Below are 19,464 nucleotides of genomic sequence, written 5' to 3' on the forward strand. Positions count from 1 at the left end.
ACGATAGTCCTTAAATCACTACCCAGGCTCCCAGTTTGTAAAATAATAGATTATAATATAATTTTCTTTACCAAAGTTCCTTTATTTTTGTGTATAAATGGTACTTAACAAATAAACTTTCCTTTTCTTTTCAGTAGGATTTTTGGGTGGAAATAATTAATTCAGCCACACAAGATTTAATTTGCTTTATGATGAAGTCAAACCATTTGGAACAACCTTAAGATTTTCAGCCAGAGTTAATGAAAAAAAGAAAGTGGAAAATGTATCAAAATACTGAATGATTGTTTACGAGTTGTGGCATGAAATGGGAGGTTCTAAGAGAGGGGCTGGGGCGCAGAGAGGCGATGGTGACGGATGGACAGAACTGACAGTGCGATATTCATCCTGCACGCTAGAGCGCACGTCCTGCTAGTGGCAGTCGACAGAGCAATAAATCACAGGCCCTCCATCCTGTATCTACAGCTTATTACATCCACCATGACAAATAAATAATAATCTCTGTCAGCACAGCCCTTTGCTCAAGGATTGAGTCTGAAAGCGTTTGCTCATCACTCCTTGTGAAAACACCAAAGGGAGGAAACAAGAAGATATAGTTTACTGGGCCTCTGTAGTTCTGATTGACATGTTCAAAACAAGAGCAAAAAAACAGCAAAAATTAACAACAAATACACATCATTGCACATACATCTACAGGGTTAATATGACATGACACACAGCTGAAGTCATTAGGATGGTGAACATGACTCGATATTAATTGGACTTGTAGTTCAGGTATTATTTTAGCTTTTTAGATGCTGGTCTGCTGTTTTTAGTGTAAAACAACAAAACCTTGTTGCCAAAGGTTATGGATCATAACAACTGTCCGAAAGTTAAAATTTAATAAAAAAAGTGAGAGCAAAAATCCTTCCAGGTGAACAGCGAAACCAGAGGGAATAATTAGCCAAACATGTAATGCTCTCAACCTAAAAGATCTATGAATCAAAGTCAGCAAAAAGATCAAATCAGAACTAATGTAACAGAGCTACTCCAACATGTTGTCAACATGAGCAGCACAATTTTTTAACTCAAAGGGTTTACTCAAGGATTTTCTCAAGGATTTTCTAAGGATGATTTAATTTAGCACAGAAAAAAACTATCCAAACCAGCTTAGCCCTATGTGAAAAAGTAATTGCCTCCTAAGCCTAATAACTGGTTGTCCCATTCTTAGCAGCAAAAACTGCCATCAAGCACTTACAACAACTGTCCATCAGTGTTTTACATCGATTTTAAGAAATATTTGCCCAGTCTTCTTTAAAGAATTGCTTTGAAACAACCATACTGGAAGATTTTATTGAGTGAGCCTTGCAAAAGAATCTGAATTTACTTCAAGTCCGGACTTAGTTCCTTGAAAACCTTCCTTCAATTTTTTTCTTAAACCATTCAGATGCAGTTTGATTTGGATTAGTGTTTGCTTGCTTTGGATTAGTATCTCGCTGCTTAACCTAAGAACACTTAGCTTAAGGTCATACTCAAACAGCCAGATATTCTCCATCAGATTTTCAACAAGACAGTCACATTCATGGTCTCATCAATTACAACATGCTGTATAGATCCTAGAGCAGCTCAGTTCTGCCGTTACATTAGCACTACCCCTCTCTTAAATGTCAAGTTGATTTTACATTCTATATAGTGGTAGAGAAGAGGAGCTGGAGGATGGAAATTACACTACTAAATCTGCAAAATCAAAGGTCTAAGTATTTTAAACTGGTATCAGTTTAAAATAATATGCCAGCTCTGTATGGTTAATTAGTAGAGTTAATTAGTCGGGCTGGACTGGGCTTGGACACAATAATGTCCACGAGTTTGGGTCAGGTCTGGTTGGATTTTTTAACCTTGATCTAAACTTTAAAAAAATATGCTGACTTCAGCATTTTGGTAATATAAGAATTTCAGTGTATGCAGAAAAAAATGTATGCAGGATTTTTGAAAAATCATGCTGTGAAATATGTTCTAATTTACTGGTTTATAAAGAAGGGTTCACAATCCAACTACTGATATAATGCGGTGCTTTGAAGAAAGATTTTATCTTACTGGATTATTTCCTTAAACTATTTTTGTCTGAGCAGAAAATATAGAAAGAGCCAAATTAAAAGCACCTTAAAGTTAGGTAAGCATTCCTAGTTACTACCCACTTCATAAATATATTTCACATGCAAAGATATGGGGAACATTAAGATACTGCTTGAACATTGAAGATATAAAACTGTCTGGATTTTGCTGCATCAAATATAATTTTCTATTTGGATAGATTCAGCATTTATCTAATTGTTAAATCGATGAATGTGCCATGCTGCTGGCTGTGTTGTTTGGATCAATACAAATTGATTTACATGTGTCTGCAGAGAAACACATCCTCATCATGGCACGTCTCGTTCTTCGCCTCTTCTTCCTCCTCCTCCTCCTGTGACATTATTTAGAGGACACAGGCTATAAAGCTCATTTCAGGCCTTTGTCCTTCCTGCCCTCATGTTTCTGTAAATTATATAAGACCATTTAATCATGCTTAGATGAGGAACCATTTACTTTGCGCCGTCCTTCAATAAAAATTAAAAGCTCTCATAAAAACCGGAACGAGCGCGAGACGCCCTCCCCTAAATCAAAGACTGCTGTTGTTTCAAAAGACGAGCCTGAACGCTTTTTGGGTCAGTTTTATTTTGACATTTGCAGACAACTTGAGCTGCTGAAAATAAAATAAAATGAACATGAGAGTGTGCAGTCATAAAGGTTAGTGAACTGTAAATGGTGCTTTCCATCTTCCCTTATAGTATGTGTAAAATTGTAAACATGCCGGGGGTGTGAGAAAGTCCTGTAGCTCCTTTAGGGACTGCATAAACATTAATCATACGATCACTCAGCAGTGATTAATCACGAGTGCCCGATCACACTCATCTCCAAGAGAAAATAAAGAGCTTGTTATTGCCGTCTCACAACACTGACTGTCACCATGAAATGTAGCTACTATGAACACACAGAGACATACTTACACAACTGCTCATGCCTATACCTTAATATGTTTGATTTAGGACCAGTAAAAGATGAAACAAAAGTTCAACGCAATGAACAAAAACTCAGCAGCTTTAAAATGGAGTAGAGTGTTACTCCAATTTATCAGTATTGCACTGGTTTTGTAACAATCATGTTCTAGACCCCACATATTACATTTTTCTTGACAGTAGCAGTATTTTATGTTAAGATAAGTTGCTAGGTCAAGAAAGTTATTACAATATTTTGACAATGCATCACCTAAAGAAGGCACTGCTTTGTCTAAATATCTGACTCAATATGTAGAGACAGTCTTCAACAAATTTATGTCTTGCTCCTGCTGACATTGAAAACATTATTAGTTCAAGTGCCGCCATCCTTTTTGTCCTTATTTTTGACATGATTTGTTGCAGTTAATTGCATGTGGAAAAAAAAAACTTCTATAAAAAGTTGTTCTCTTTATCACTTGTGTTGAAAATCTTTGGACTGAGATGAAAATGTTTGTTACAGCAAGATGGCCCAGAAACTTAGTTACACTGTTTCTATAAAGAGGAATAACTAAAATTAGACAATACTTGGCCAGGATACCCAAAATGTTTGACCAGTCATAGTGCTTAATACCAACTCTGCTATTAATAACAGTATGTTTGATAGATAGATATGGAAATGTGAAAAGTATGTATCATACTATTCATGTTTAATGTACAAAGCACTACTAACCATTAGTTATAAATTCTTTAAACCAAATGATCTCCTGGCATTCCCACAATGTTTATATGTATAACTGCTTAAACAGATGAACATTGTACCTTCAAGCATCTGGAATTTCTATCCAAGCGTAAACCAGACAATTCTCTTTCCTTTCCTGCTATTCTTGCTGATTTGTTATTATGTCACACAAGGAAGCAGTGTGTTTGACGTTTTGCTTTAAATAAATCCACAGGTGTGCCAACACTTACCTAAAAATGTTGTGAATTAACCTATCAGATGTTTACCACAACACCTGGGCTCTCTGAATTTGAAGCTTAATTATTGTAAACTTGTAAATTTCAGCCAAATAGAAATAATTTTGGTAATCCTAAAGCTCTAAAACAGGAAGTGTTTAGTGCATGTCTGAAAAGGAGAAACATTTTTCAAGTCTTTTTGTACTGTAAATATCTGGTTTCTACTGTAAATCGAGCTCTTCTGTGAAGGCCTCAGAGGTTTGTTTGAGAACAAACAGCACCACAAAGAAACAAACATGGTGGTAAAGTTGTGGAGAACTTTAAAGCAGGGTCTAGTTATAAAACAGTATCTAAAACTTCGAACATTTCACAGATCAATGTTCAGTCCATTATCTGGAAATGGAAAGAGAGCTACCAATACATAGCCATTAAAATGTTTTTTTTTCTTTCTTTTTTCTTTTTTAAAGACAAATGGCCATGTCTGCAGTTTATTAAAAGCCATTTAGACGACTCAGTATCTGCCCTATACCCTGGTCAGATGAAACCAAACATTAACCTTCTGACCTACACGCAAAAACCTATATTTGGTGGCTAATGCGGTATATCATGGTAATGGCAGTTTTGTGCTGTAGAGATGTTTTTTCTTAAGCAGGTATAAAAAAGGTGGTTTGTGTCAACAGCGAAATAAAATTGGTTTTACTTGTACTCTAACTCCTAATTCTTCCCTGCAGTTTACATGTTTTTGAACAAAAGCTGCATTGGTTTGTATTTTTAAATAAACTTTAATTCCTACATGAATATAATTTTATCCTCTTAAAAAATAAAAGTATTTTGTAGATTTTTTTTATTCCAAACACAGAACCCAATACAACTTTTTTTTCTCAATCCAAGCCTAAGCAGAGGTTGAGACAAAATCCACCTGTCAGCTTTTATTGCAAAAATGTCTGCAATATATGTATGTTAGAGACCTGACGACCTCTGACTGAGAAAGTTAAAACAGCACCTTGTGCAGAAAAAGACAGAGCCTAATTAACATGTTTTTGGGAGATTGTAAATCTTCCCAAAGCAAACTCGGTACCTGAGCTCACGGGAAGGGCTCAAATTCCACACTGTGTGGGAGTGAATATATGCCAAGAGGTAAACCACATGTCAGGCCCAAAGCTTGACAGATATGAGTCAGCTGCTGTCAGCCTAAATTCACGCCAATGATTCCTCAAAGGATTATGAGCCCCTAAATCATCTGACTGTACTGGTAATTTACCATAATTCTGGGATTTGCAGTTATTTTCCATGTCACGGGATGAACAAAGTGCACAGACTTAGGTGGGAGAACCCTGATAAGAGCGGTTACATTAAAGGGGTCGGGAGTTCACGCCCTTCTCTTCAACTCCTCAGGCAGGATTTTCAACTCCTGACCTTCTGAAAAGGGGGTGGTCCGACATGCACAGTAGCTGCATTTACAAATGCATGCTGACTCCATGCCAGCAAAGCGGATTTGAGATGAATCTGATAACATCTCACTTTGGAAAGGAGCTGCTCAGTCCTTTGTATTTATGGACAAGTCTCGTGGCTCTCCCCTCCTGCCCCCAAAACAGCAGCACCACCATAAATCATGTTAATTGGTTTACTGATAAAATGTCTGTCAAGCCCTATTCATGTAAAGCTGAGGCAACCCCAGTTACCGTTTAATCTTTGTCCCGCAATAGTTCATCTGTTTAACTGACTTCTGGTGGGGAGTGGTAGAAAAAAAGGAGTTGTGTATAAAACAGCTCAGCAATGCAAATTTTAGACACAGCATGGCTGACCTAAATGATAAACAACCAGACTTTTACTTCAAAAATTTTCAAATTAACTCTACATGAGGCCAAATGAATTTTTCCCCAGCAATTTAACTTTTCGAAGCAATAAACTGGTATTATTTGTGCTTTGATATGCGTAAGTCTCCAGACCTTCTAGGCTTTTTTTAAGCACACATTTTACAACGATAAATTTCAACATATTTTATCATATTTTTATTGACTACACCAGGAGCAGCCAACTATACTTATTAAAAGGCATGGTCCTACATACTTTAGTTGTGTACCTCCTCCCACCTAACTGATTATCTCATTATTATATATTGAAGTTCTGCAGAGGCCTCAAATTGAACCAGTCATTTGACTCAGGTGTGTTGAACCATGAATACATCTAAAACAGGCAGTCCACTTGTGTGTATATTAACAGGTTCCAATTTACCAAGACCAGGTATGAGAAATCCTTCTTTGGTGGTTAGAGTTGTTAATTTCACTGTTAGATCTATGAGAGCATCAATAAATAAAAATATATTTGAAAATATAATGTATGTGACTGCGCCGGCCTCATCAACAGTACAGTTGCACTCTTTAATGTAGTTGCATCAGAAATTGCCCATTTGATATTTGGTAAGTTCTATTTTGTGACATGTATATACTGATAAAAATATCTTCTATTTTTCCACATTTATCTTTATTGCATACAACATTTCAAGCTATCATCAAACTTTAGCACTACATTGCCCTCTCCTAACCAACTCATCCACCTAAGCTGGATGAGGTTTAATCAAAGAGACAGCTAAAAATGTAGCCATGGAGGAGCTGCAGAGTCCCACTGCTCAGGAGGAGGAATTTGTTTCTCTTGAAGTCCACACATCTGGCCATATGTGAGAGCGGCAATGAAACAGCCCTAAGATATCCCATTTCAAGTTATCCACAAGTCACACAAGAGACACAGTAAACATGTGGAAGTAGGTTCTCTGAGGAGTTGAGAGCAACACCTTTTGGTCTACAAGTCAAAACATTTATACAAAAGCAGCCTGAATTCACTCTTATCACTGCAGAACATGGTGGTGGCTGCATTATGTTGTGGGGATGCGAGGGAATGCATGGAGCAGCAATGGAATAGGTTAGGTCAGTGGGTGTAAAAATATAAAAAGGTTCAAAGGGTAGGAGTACCTTTGCCTCTTACCTTACATGCAATTGCATTGATGTGATCAAAAATGGCGACAACTCACTTGTCAGGTTGGCAGTAATAAATAAAATTTTTGCTTTAAGACTTCTCAGTAAATTGTATCAACATTCTGGCAAGGACATGGAAGCTCACAGAACTTAGCTATCCCTTCTCAACAGATAGGCCACACACAGATGTTCAGTTACTTGTCAGACTAACATTAAGAGTACATCTGCACCAGACTGTATGGCGAGAAACCAAGAATAGTACTTGGAAAAAGGCATTCTTGTCTTTCAAAACCATCTGTTGTGGTCATGTCATCAAAAATTGGGACATAATACACAGCGGCATTTTAACTGTGCTGAGCAATAAGAATTTCTTCCAACCACAGTATAACTTTAATTCAAAATGTAGGTAAAATCAGCTGTAGATAATCATATACAAGTTCCTGTAAAAGTAGACCATGTGACCCCCATAAGTTGCAGTGGCAATGCAGTGCAATCTATTTTTTGGGGTTGTCGTTGATCTGTGCATGATTAATGGCTTGAAAGGATCCAGAAAAAAGGTCAAACACAGAGTTGGGGATAGAGCTGCTATTCAGGGTAATTAAGAAAAACATGATTAATAACCCCGAGCTGCCACTGTGCTCTGTAAACAAGATGCAGCCGGATGGGATGCATATTATTAATATCATACATTAGTTTCCCAGATGCTTAAGGTGGATTCTTGAAAAAGTTTAATGCTAATTTTGGTTTTAAAAAACCCCCCAAAAAACAAAACAGTAATAGCTTGAGATGTACAATGAGACGTGTGAATATAAAAACCTTTACACCTCATTGAATCTCAGCTTTCCATTTAAAAAAAATAAAATTGCTCCAATTACTACAAAGATGGAAAACTGATTGCATTTAATTACTCCTTAACTTAATTTTTCCCAAGACAAGAGCTGTGGATAACATGAGTATAGTATAATAGCTCCATCTTGGAGAGTAATAACAAGCCGTGATTACAGTCATGGTTGAGAGGGGAAATGTCTTCCATTTAATTTGTTATCTTGCCCATTTTCCTCTCATTCTGCCCAGACAGACAACAGAGAAAGGGAATGAGTCCAGCTTCTATGGAGAGAATTGAGAAAGATGTGACATGATCCAACAAGCAAAGCAGATCAGCTCTGTTGTCTCTCTAAGATCCATTTTAAGCCCGTGCTTCTCAAACTACACTAGTTTTCAAGAGTCAGCAGTAAGACAGTTGCCTTAACTACTGGCAAATGATGGAGCCAGTTGATATAGTACATGTTCTGAAACACGTACGCCACTTTCTGGGATCAAACAGAGAACAAACCAAAAAGAGAAGGACCAGCAAGTTGAGGCCTGTGGCAACCAGTAATGTAATGATCAGTGGTGAAATTTGATATGGGCCATATTGGCAGTAACCCAGGGTAGCATTACAAGGGGGTGTGCACAAGCCCACTGCGTAACTTATCTGTCGACTGTGCCCGGAAGAAGTTTGCAAGCCTGATGTGTGTTGTCAATCTGTGTGTTTTGGTGTTAAATGTTAACATGAACCCCAGAAGACTGAGTGAAAATGCTGCTTAAGTTGGTAAGAATGTCTCATTACCCACAGTGACATGAGTCTAGTACTAACATGAGCTGAAGAGGAAGAAGGAGCAGAGAAGAAGCCATTGCTATAAATGCAAGATGGAAAGCCAGATCACAGTTTGGAAATTCATTCAGAAACAAAAACCTTTCATATTTGAACACATGCCCTGTGGTCTGATGACACAAAAATGTAAGTTTCTGACTAAAATGACCATTGTTGATAATTGCAAGTTAGATCAAATCCAGAAAAAACATCCCAATTTTTGGAAAGATACCCAAATCCCACTGAATTTACAGAAACTTAGACATACATACACCTAGAGCTCTGCAATAAATCTCAGCAATATATATTGTGCTAGACACATGATCAATATCAGTAAAAAAAATATGTCTGATAGAATTTTCCATAATTCCACTAAACTTCGGTCCATAACTGCACAGAACTCTGGGGGATGTACGCTTTAGTTGCTCAATATTTCACAGCTAACTGCTAAGCTAGCTGGGTGGCATCAACTCTTTCACTCTTTGGTTACCTAGCAACAATCTGTTGAATAACTTGTAGTTACCTAGCAACCACCTGTTGAGAAACCTGGACAACAGCACTTTCAGGTTTAGCCACTGTGCCACATAACTGCTTAAAAATAAAAAAAACAATTGCATGAATGGCAAAAATAACTACAACACCTCAAGAGAAAACTATGGATAAATCAGAAAAATACACGGCACAAGTTTGCCAGTATTTTAGATATTTAGAACAGAAAAACTAATCAATAATTATCTATATCGACTGATATGAAATCCTTAGATCGTGATATCTTTAAATACATATTTTTAAGAAAATGACTACACAATATCAAACCTGCATAGGACAAAAGTCCTGAGGGACAAAACATTTACTAGCTCTTAATAAATAATAATGAGACGTTCAGGATAATTAACCTGCAGATATCCAAAACATTGTCCTATCACTTCAAAGCAGCAAGATGAGGAAATGTGAGCTTCAAAGAAACCGAGGAAGACAAGGCACCACACACTCATGTATTGAAATAATAGCTGACAAAGATCCTCAGCATTTGTGTCAGTGTAATGCTCAGTGGCACCCAAAGCAGCGCCTTTACTAAAGCCTCCAGTTTAATTTGTGCTGATGGGCCTGGGACTCTCTGTGGGCCGAGGAGGCCCACTGATGCAGGCGGCAGTCTGGCCTAATGCACCAACTTGATAGGAGATGAGTGTGTGTTTACACGTCGGGGTGTGTGCGTGTGTTTATATGTGTCTGTGTTGGTGTGGGGGGGATCGAGTGGAATGAGGGGAGGTTAGGTCGCAGCTAGTGGGCACTTGCTGAGGTAAGACCACAGTGACAGTGAGCAGCTGTGGGAACTTTGATTCTCGCTCAACAGGAGTTCGTGCAAAGTAAGAGCATTTCAGAGGTTTGACAAAGGGGTGTTGCAGGGCTCTGATTAAATGTCAACTATGTGCCGATCTCAGCAAGGAGCTGCAGGTGGACAAAAGTGTTTAAGCAGTCAGAGGAAGGTGATGTCATGTATGAGACTCTTTGATCCACAAAACACATGTCTGGTTTGAATCCAGCTAAAACCAAGAAACGGGCGGTAGATTTTGAGAATCTGGATTGTTCAAATCCCAAAAAACAAAAAGATATTAATTATTAGTTTTCATGATTATCATGATGGTTTTGTTCAGCAAGTTATCCAAATGACAAAAGAGCTCCAAGTCTATTCATCTTCATTTGATACCCACCTGATAACAACACTTCAAAATGTAAAAAACATAATTAAAACCATATTATTTAATAATGAACTTGAAAGCATATTGAAATATTGTCTTCTATATTATATATTAAAATCATTACCTTTAGCTGCAATTATTACAAAATGCAGAGGTAGCTTTTTGAAATGATAATGTACAAAGTGACACATTATATAATGAATGCGCATTATATAATAAACTACTACAAACCATAGTTTATGTTTATCCTAATCAATACTTCTAATAATTCTGTTGTAGACCCTACATGTTTAAATATTTGAAATTTGTAGTATTTGAAAACTATATTACAGTGACAGATGAATGGATGGATATTTTTTTCATAATTTCTCTCCTCTGTTGGGGCTATAAAGTATAAAATTTCATTGGAAACTCTTTAATTCATTTATTGTGTTGCTTTCAAGTAACTGTTAGACAAAGTTATGAGTAAAAAAACAAAGCCTATTGCAATTAGGTCTTGGACAAATATTTGTTGAAATTATGAAAAAGTTGCTTTGGATTACATCAAAGTACTATATGTGCAGTCCAAAAAAAACAAAAAACAGCCACAACTCCCTGCAAGAGAGAATTTCACTTTCAGGGTCAGTAGTCATTCTAAAGTAACAAGGCAAGCATATGCCACAGTGGTTCCCGTTATGTCCCAAGAAAGATCCAATTAATTCATCAATCTGTACACCTCTGTCACCACCCTGTGCATTTTAGCCCCTTGCCAGCAAAGATCCATCCATTACCCGCCAGGTTGTTCAGCACTTACTCCCCACCACAGTCAGACTGCCAAAAACAGCCATTCACCATGGCTGCTGGGTAATTACACATTGCCTTGACAACGCAAATGATCGTTTTCCTAGCAGTATATTACTTCATTAGTACTTTCCAATATGCTGGATTTTTTTATGTCACTTTTTTCACTTAACTCCATCCATTCGTAACTCGTCTGGACATCATAACAATCATTAATAACTGTCAGTCGACAGCATCAGTTCAGCAGGCCGGCTGCCTCATTAGCATGGCCCGGCGTTTGTTCTCTGGTAAAGCTGATTATTTTCTACAACAGGCCAGCCCAATTACTTCAGTGAAATGGTATCACATAAATCAAAACTTAACAAGGTGGCAAATTTGAAGCTATCAGATTCCAAGAGACACTGTAACTAATATGTCACTGTCACAAGTGCTCTCTGTAGGTATGCCTCTGCCATACCAAATATATCATCCCCCCAGGATCTCTGAGGCTTTCCAAGGGAAATTACCATATTCAGAAAAGTGGAAGAACAAATGGTATGAAAATGTAAACAGAAAAACCTGCTTTGGGGCAGTGGAAAGGGTGAGATGCTCAGAAAGGAAATGATCCCACTATAATACATTTTCAGGTCAATCCTGTAGAAAAAAACTCAGTCGTTTCCTTGGATCTTAGGCCTTTCCCTTTAATATTTTACATAATGAAAATAATCCAGCATATCATGACAGCTACATCAGAGCAATAAAAAAACCATAGCAAGTGGTTTATGGATGGTAAGTCAACAACAAAACCCTTGTCCAGCAGTCATTGTATAGCACATATAGAGATAAAACCAGCTGACCAAACACGCTGAAGCTCCACTTAAGTTGCTAGATTGTTAAGAACTGGGCTTGGTTGGGTTTGCTAGGTAACAACATAGTGTGACTTACTCAGGGGGGTATTGAAATGGCTTTTTTTACAGACATCAAAAAATTGTAACTTAAATGGCTGGGTGTATATTTTAAGTGAGTGGCTTGTTTTTAGAAACAGTTGAAACCCAAATGGAAGCATAAATGTGCAAAATGTGAATTTTGCATAACAGGTCCCATTTAATAAGTAACAATGATTCTTTTACATTACTATGTAGGAATTTTGGCCCACTCTTCATTGCAGAATTGCACATGTCAGTTGCACTACAGGATTTTCTAGCATAAATAACCTAAATAAAGTCACGCCACTGCATGTCAATCTCACAATTTATGGTTTCTTTAATTATGTCAGGTCGTTCAGGTCCTAAAGCAGAAAAGCAGATTAAGACCATCATAAATGAGGGAATGTTTAGTTGATCTTTATGCACTTGTGATTTTTCAGACAACCAGCCTGTTCCTGCATTAACTAAGGGTATCTTTGATACCGAGTTGTTCTGATCATCTGAAACATTTTAGTGACAACAAAAGCAAAAAGAAGGGTGAATCTGCAGCGAAGCAAATCCATTTTACAGCACCATAGTTGAATAAGACATTCTATCAACTGTACATTTATTTATGTAGAAAGAAAATGATCCTGCTATAATGCGTTTTCAGGTCAGTGCGGGACAATAAACGCGGGCTTTCTGTCGGATCCAGAGCCTCTCGTTTTAACTTTTTACATGATGATATTCATCCATCACATCATGACAGCTAAATCAGAACAACAACAAACATGGAAACCCAGCAATCTAAAATTTGCTGACACCACGTGCAGGCCCATAAATACTGGAATGCTTCAGCTCTGCTTTGTGTGGCCCCCTTTTTTTTGTAGTCTGTTTAAACTAGATTTCCAATCTGCTGGGAATTCCCACAACACAGCATGTGTGATAAAGTACACCTCTGGTATAGGCAGTGACATGAGAGTGATTGCAGAAGCTGTGTAAATGAGTTTCTGTTTGTCTGCCCTTGTTTCTTCTCTCTCAGCACACTGAAGCCGTGGTTACTGACTGGTAAGTAAGTGACTGATTTTCTTCTTGATGTTAGTTAAAGAGGGATTACCTCTCGGTAAATATTCGCCTCATTTTAACGTCATTTGATTCATTCGTTTTCCTTCAGCATGCAGCTCCTTCCTCATTTTTAAGAGGGAATCGAGGACAGACAGATGCAGACTTAAAGTTTCTGATCTTTAGCAGAAGTTATGGAGGGTTATCTTTGGCTGTATATCTCTGCTCTGGCAGCATTCCCTTGGTGATGAAGGATTAACCACCGCAGCTGTCTCCTCCCCGGGATGATGCAGTGCGCTGCTCCCCGACGCGACAGCATCACTTAATCTTAATGTCCGCCTCTACGGAGCGGCCGCACAGGACAAAGCCAATCAGCATCACATGCCATGGGGATGGACCTACAGCTTGGCCCTGGAGTTTCTCACCCTTGCAGGCCTATTCATCAACTTCAGCCACACCAATCCCAGAGTTCTACCTCGCAAACCGCAGCTGAGCCGGCCGGTGATGTATGGGACAATGAAAAGGGTGTGGGGGGTGTCCTGGCACACGCAGGAGAACACTTATCAGATTGCACATTATGCACTGCTTTGTGTTCTCGGGGACAAAAAGGAAGGGAGAGGAGTAATGAATGTACTCTGCCTTTCCTTCAGCCCAGACCACCTATTTGCAGTGTTTAAAGAGATATCTGCTCAATAGTGCTCTGGCATTAAGAATGGGCCAGATCTGGAATAATGATCACTGCTCATTTAGATAAATTGCACTCGGGGAATCAATTTGTAAGGGCCTGAATTCACCTGGAAACTAAAACAATGGAAATGCATCTGCATCTTCTCAGCAACCACCTGCATAGCTGTAGCTGCAAAGAGCTCAGCATCAGCCAGCTGTGGTCAGTTTGCCTGTTCACCTGTTTATACCTCCCCTTTGGTACCCAGACATTGTCATTTCATCCCAGTCTACTTCAATTTACAACCAGTAAACAAACCATTTCATACCTGTGTACCCAACCATAGTAGTTCAACATTACTGATATGATAAAGATAAATAGAATACAATTTCAGAAGATTTTCCCTTCTCTTTCTTTTCCGGCATCAGGAGACCCTCCTCACTCTATCTTGGCTTCAGCATCTAGGCCATTTCATATCATGTGGGGGTAATGTAGGGCAGCTCCTCACTGGCAAAAGTCTCCAGCAACATTAAAATAAGTTGCTAAAATTGTTACTAGTTGCTTTCTTGATTTTAAAAAAGTGTGTAGAAGAGAAGGAGAGGTGGATGAAGGAAAGAACAATGTAATTGAAAAGCTAATGACTGGACCAAAGAGGACTAGAACCAGACATTGGTCACAGCAACAATCAAACCATATTATTGTCCCATAAAATGTTAGACTGCCTGATATTTGTCATAGATTCTCTTTAGTTGTGGGATCAATAAGTCGACTGTTACTGTCTGTCACAAAATCTTTTAGATAAGCTGCCCAATATAGCTAATATGTTGCGTTAAGACACCAAGCTTAACACAACATATTAACAAAACAATGGAGAATTTAAATGAATTTTATGTGTTCTTTGACAATTATGAGTATTTATCTGCAGTTATCTAAAATAATTATAATAAAAACTTTAAGAAAAATAACCTGAAATACAATGGTTTAACTACAGATATACAAAATTGTTTGTTAATGGGTATAAAATGGAAGTATGAAACGGTAATGTCTAAATATGAAATGGGGGAATGAATTGAGGAAGGAGTCGATAAAAAATGAAGCCCATATCTTCCACTGAAAGGTTGGTACTGCTTTCATTTAACATCAAAGAACAAAAGAAGACAAAATCCAGATAACCCTTTAAAGTAACAAAAGTTTGATCTGAACATATTGATGATAAAAAATATATATCCCCACCATATCGCGAGGCAGTCTTGTAATGTAAATTATGCCAAACAATATCGTGATGATAACCTAACCATAGCAATTTGAGTACTTCGGCAGCGTCAGCCGCCGGCCCCTGTTGAGAACCCGATAATAAAGAGATGACACTTTTATGATACCATAATTAACAGTGCTCCAGGATAAAATTAAATCAATATGCCCATCTAATATCATTTTCTCTATGCAAATCAAACATTCAAAGCCCTTGGAAAGTGATATGAATTGCTTTCACATTTCAGTTCACACATATTATCATATCAGAGCTCTTAGGTTTGATGACATGGAGGATGGTTGGGGGGGTTGAGGGGGGTTAACGATGTGAAGATTTCACTGTAGAGAGAACGAGAGCCTCTCTGACTGCTGATTAGCTCCCAGTAACAGGGAGATAATGTGAGTGCTTAGATCGAAACACTTCTACTCATTTCTAAGATAAAACAGTTAAATCTCACTAAAAGAAATCTCCTGAACATTACAGCTCAGAATTAAGCCCCTGCTGCTGCTGAGTAATGAAACGGTTGCAATATAACAAGATAGAGTTTAATTTCTGAGAGTAAATCTTAGTACTATTCTCCGGTGAAACTGCACAGCCTTTCCCTATATGGGTGTGGGACAAAAGAGAGGCTGCAAAAGCTCGGTGCAGACAACACGAACAGTAGAAGGGGGAGCCTAATGGCCGTGATTAATGACAATAGGCCAGAGGAGAGCTGGGACACTGGCGCTACATACATCATCCCTTCTCATCAGTCCCTGCACCTCTGTGGCCTCCTCCCTGCAAACCAGCACATTACGTTAAGTAAAAAAAAAAAATAGAACTCATCTGGTCTCAGTCAGCAAACCACAGGAAAGCTTTTCATATGATTCTTTATGGGCCTCGCAGATGATAGCTAAGCAAGGAAATGACATGTAGAATAAGATATAATGAGTAAAGGGGAGACGGCTTTGTGTGCGATCACTCATGTTTTCCATGAACCAAATACTTCCTGCGCTTAAGTCACATCTCCAAGGTCTAATCTTCCATATGGAGGGAGATGAGTTATTGGCTATTTATGAAAAGAAGTGATGATGAATGGCGCTGCATTTATCTGCATAAGTAACTCCAAGGCTATAATAAACATAGTTTGCACTCGGGGCAGCGCTTTATTTATGAGGCCTCTACGAATAGATATTATGTGGCCATCATCAGTTCCTTTCACTTCCCCGAGGAGAAGATAGGAAATGGCTCCACTACAGTGGTTTGTAAAAGTATTCATACCTAGTGAACTTTTCCCCTCTTTATCACATCACAACCATAAACTTCAATGCATTTTATTGGTATTTTATGTGATAGACCAACACAGAGTGGAGCAAAACTTTAGTAGATGAAAAATATGGTGATAGATGGTTTTGAAAATTGTTTTAAAAATAAAAATCTTAACAGTGTGGCATACATTAGTATTTCCCTGTCTTCTACACTGATACCCCTAAATAAGATCCAGTTCAGCAGTTACCTGAAGGTAGAGTCCAATTGTATCTTTTTTTAACTAAATACAAGTACTCCTATTCTACAAAGGCTTCAGATTTTTATTAAAAAACATTAGATGCCATCATGAAGATCAAGAGACACACCAAACACATATAAGTTAGGCAAAAAATAGATTAGCTATTAGAAGTGAGCCCACCACACTTCTAAGGTGAAAACCTTATCATAATGGTTTATTAACTTTTTTTCAAGCAGTGACATCAAAAAAAGCTTTTATAACCCATAGTCTTTCACTTTAGCTTTGTCACATATTTATTCAATTGTTTAATTTAGAACTAGAACTAGCATTTTGTACTTATCCCCAAACGGTTACATGGGGGAAAAAATTTTTATAATTGTTTCTCCGTGTTTTTTCAGTCTCAACTTGTGTCTATTTTGCCATTTAACCTCTTATTAATAAAACTGTTTTTTAAAATAAAGTGGGCTTTCTTGCTCATAATTTAGATGAAAACATTTCAACGCAGTTCAAGCTACTAGTGTTGGACAAAGCTCCAAGAACAAGTTGTTCCTCTGCTTTATTGAAGAGGCCATGATTTTTAAAAATTGGCCACTCAGAACAAGGCTGGATGACTGCTGCAGGTTTTGTTTTTTTCTTTTTTTTTTATTGCAGTGCCCTTACAAAGCCTACAGCCTACTGTAAATCGAAGCTGCTGAAAAAGTCGGTAAGGGCACAAAATTATGTCATATTATTATCAACCCTTTATGAGCCAACTAAGTGTAGGTCTGTGATGCTGAATAACCCAAAAGGCAATAGAAACATCACCGATTATCTCCCTAACAAGCATTATCATAAAAAATATACATTTAATTTAGTTCAAACGTGCTTTATTTATCCCAAAGTGAAAATAAAGTTGTTGTAACTCATATCCTCTAAGAATCTAGAAACAGCCCTTAGGAATAATCAGGAAGGCTCTCTGATAGCAGTCAGTCTTGCAGCATGTGAAGAGGTCTCTGACTGAAGACTGTTTCTGTATGACTGTCTCATGACGTCATGACATGCTAACAGCTCAATTTTCCATATATTCCAGATATTTTACAGTGCAATATTCTGGATGACATAGTGAGTTTTGGCAAACACTGCTAGTTCACCTAATTTGCTTATTCTGCTCTTCTTTATATCTTTGAGTGTATGGATAGAAAACTATGCAGAGAGATGTTGGAGTTGGGGATGTGATCCTTGCACATTATGATAAATGGAAGAGATCAAAAAAAGCTTGTGCAAAGTATAGACCTGAGACTGAATAAACACATGCAGGCCACACTTTTTATATCTGTAATACTAAAACGTTTTGGTTTTTTTCCATCAACTTTAAAGTTATGCACTACTTTGTGTTGCTCTGTCTCACAAAATCTCAATAATATACTTTGAGGTTTGTGGGTGAAAAGCACCAATATACAAAAAGTTCAAGGGGTGTGAACATTTTTGCAAGGCACTGTATATTCAAAACTCTTACAATTTAAAGTCCTGTGAGAAGACTTACTGCCATCACCATAATCACCTCTACTTGGGGTTTAGTTATGACCAATTAATGAACCACATTCTTATGGGAATTATAACACACTGAGGAACTTGAAGTTTTAATTAGGAGGAACCTTGTTGGATCCAAGTTAATGCCTTCATCGTACTGAAAACATGGCAAATTAATCCCCAATTAATACTACAGGCAGATTTAGTCATTATGAAACAGCTTTCCACATAACAGGGTTAAAAAATCCCCTAAGTTCTTACAGTAATCTTATTTTGGGAGCAAAATACAGCATTTTGCTAAAGAGAAGCTCAACTACCTCCTAACTTTTACTTATTTTTCTTAATAAGAATAGAAGATGAGATTAATAATCTTTTACCCCAAGGCTATCATCCCCTTCACCAGTTGCATTAATATGAAGTTATTTTAAAGTGGTGTAAAGAAGCAAAGTGCATTTATCCAAGTAAAACCAATTATTTTCAATATCTATTTTCAGGGTAATCCACTGTAAGCACAAATGTATAACAAGACAAATATACTGGCATAACAAAAAAGGGAAAAAAGGACACTTATATTAAGGTTGTGAAACTAAGTGTCCTGCAGTTTTTAAACTAATCTTGCATGATTAGGACACTCAGTTTTCTGAAATTTTAGCAAAAATTGGTTTATTCTTAACGTAGAGCACTGGTCCTTGTCTTTTGACAAAATTCCAAAAGCCTTAAAGTAAATACTTGTTTTATTGCAGCAGTATATTCTCCCACTAAAAAAGAAAAACTCAATCTGTCAATACACATGTTGGGTGAGAAGAAAAAACGAACAACCTCCAACCCGACCTATAACCCCAAGTGAATCATACACGACAATAGCAATGACGGATTACATTTTTGTCATGTTCATTCATTTTAAGGCATGAATCTCTATGCTTTTCACCACTCTTGTTTTCTTGCATTTACCACAATAGGCTTTATGCGTGTGCCCTAGTCTATGCTTAGCTCCACCTACAGGCCTGGAGGAGTAAAAAAAAAACAATAAAAATATTGTTTCGTTCTGTTCTTTCTGTGTGAATGAAAACATTTCTGGAAAAGGTCCCCTGTGGATGCAGGTGTTTTCAAAACCGACAACCACTTTAAGAAAAAACATTCTTTCCTTAAAAACTTGCTGTAGCAGGTAAATCTATTACAAAATACTTTTTACACATTCAGTATTAAATTGAAGAAAAAATACTTATATTGTTTTAAAAAGTTAAAATTTATGACTGCTTTTTGTGTGCTGTGTCTTAATGCCTATACGAAATTTATGTTTTTTCCTTTCAATAATGGCCGCAACATCTAATGTACCGATCAAGGTATATAAAAATTCAAACTGGACCCTTAAAAAAGTATTTTTTAATTCAAACTAACCAATATACATTGTTATTTTTAAAAATCAAGTATGTTTTGTAACTTTCTCTGTTGGGTTAAATTGCTCTAAACATGAGTTCTCACACTGGATTCTTGTTCAGTTTCATACAAACAGGCAAGTAGACATTAATCATCACCCCAGTCATCTACGTATGTTTC

The 19,464-nt window shown here is 37.4% G+C and overlaps 1 long non-coding RNA gene across 3 annotated transcripts in view; it reads right to left on the bottom strand.

Moving 5' to 3' along the window:
• Nucleotides 1–19,464, bottom strand: part of LOC114151850 (uncharacterized) — a 131,863-nt gene that overhangs the window by 112,221 nt on the left and 178 nt on the right. The gene's annotated exons all lie outside the window — the stretch shown is intronic.

This window comes from Xiphophorus couchianus, chromosome 10 (assembly GCF_001444195.1).
Source record: "Xiphophorus couchianus chromosome 10, X_couchianus-1.0, whole genome shotgun sequence".
NCBI classification, from domain to species: Eukaryota; Metazoa; Chordata; class Actinopteri; order Cyprinodontiformes; family Poeciliidae; genus Xiphophorus; species Xiphophorus couchianus.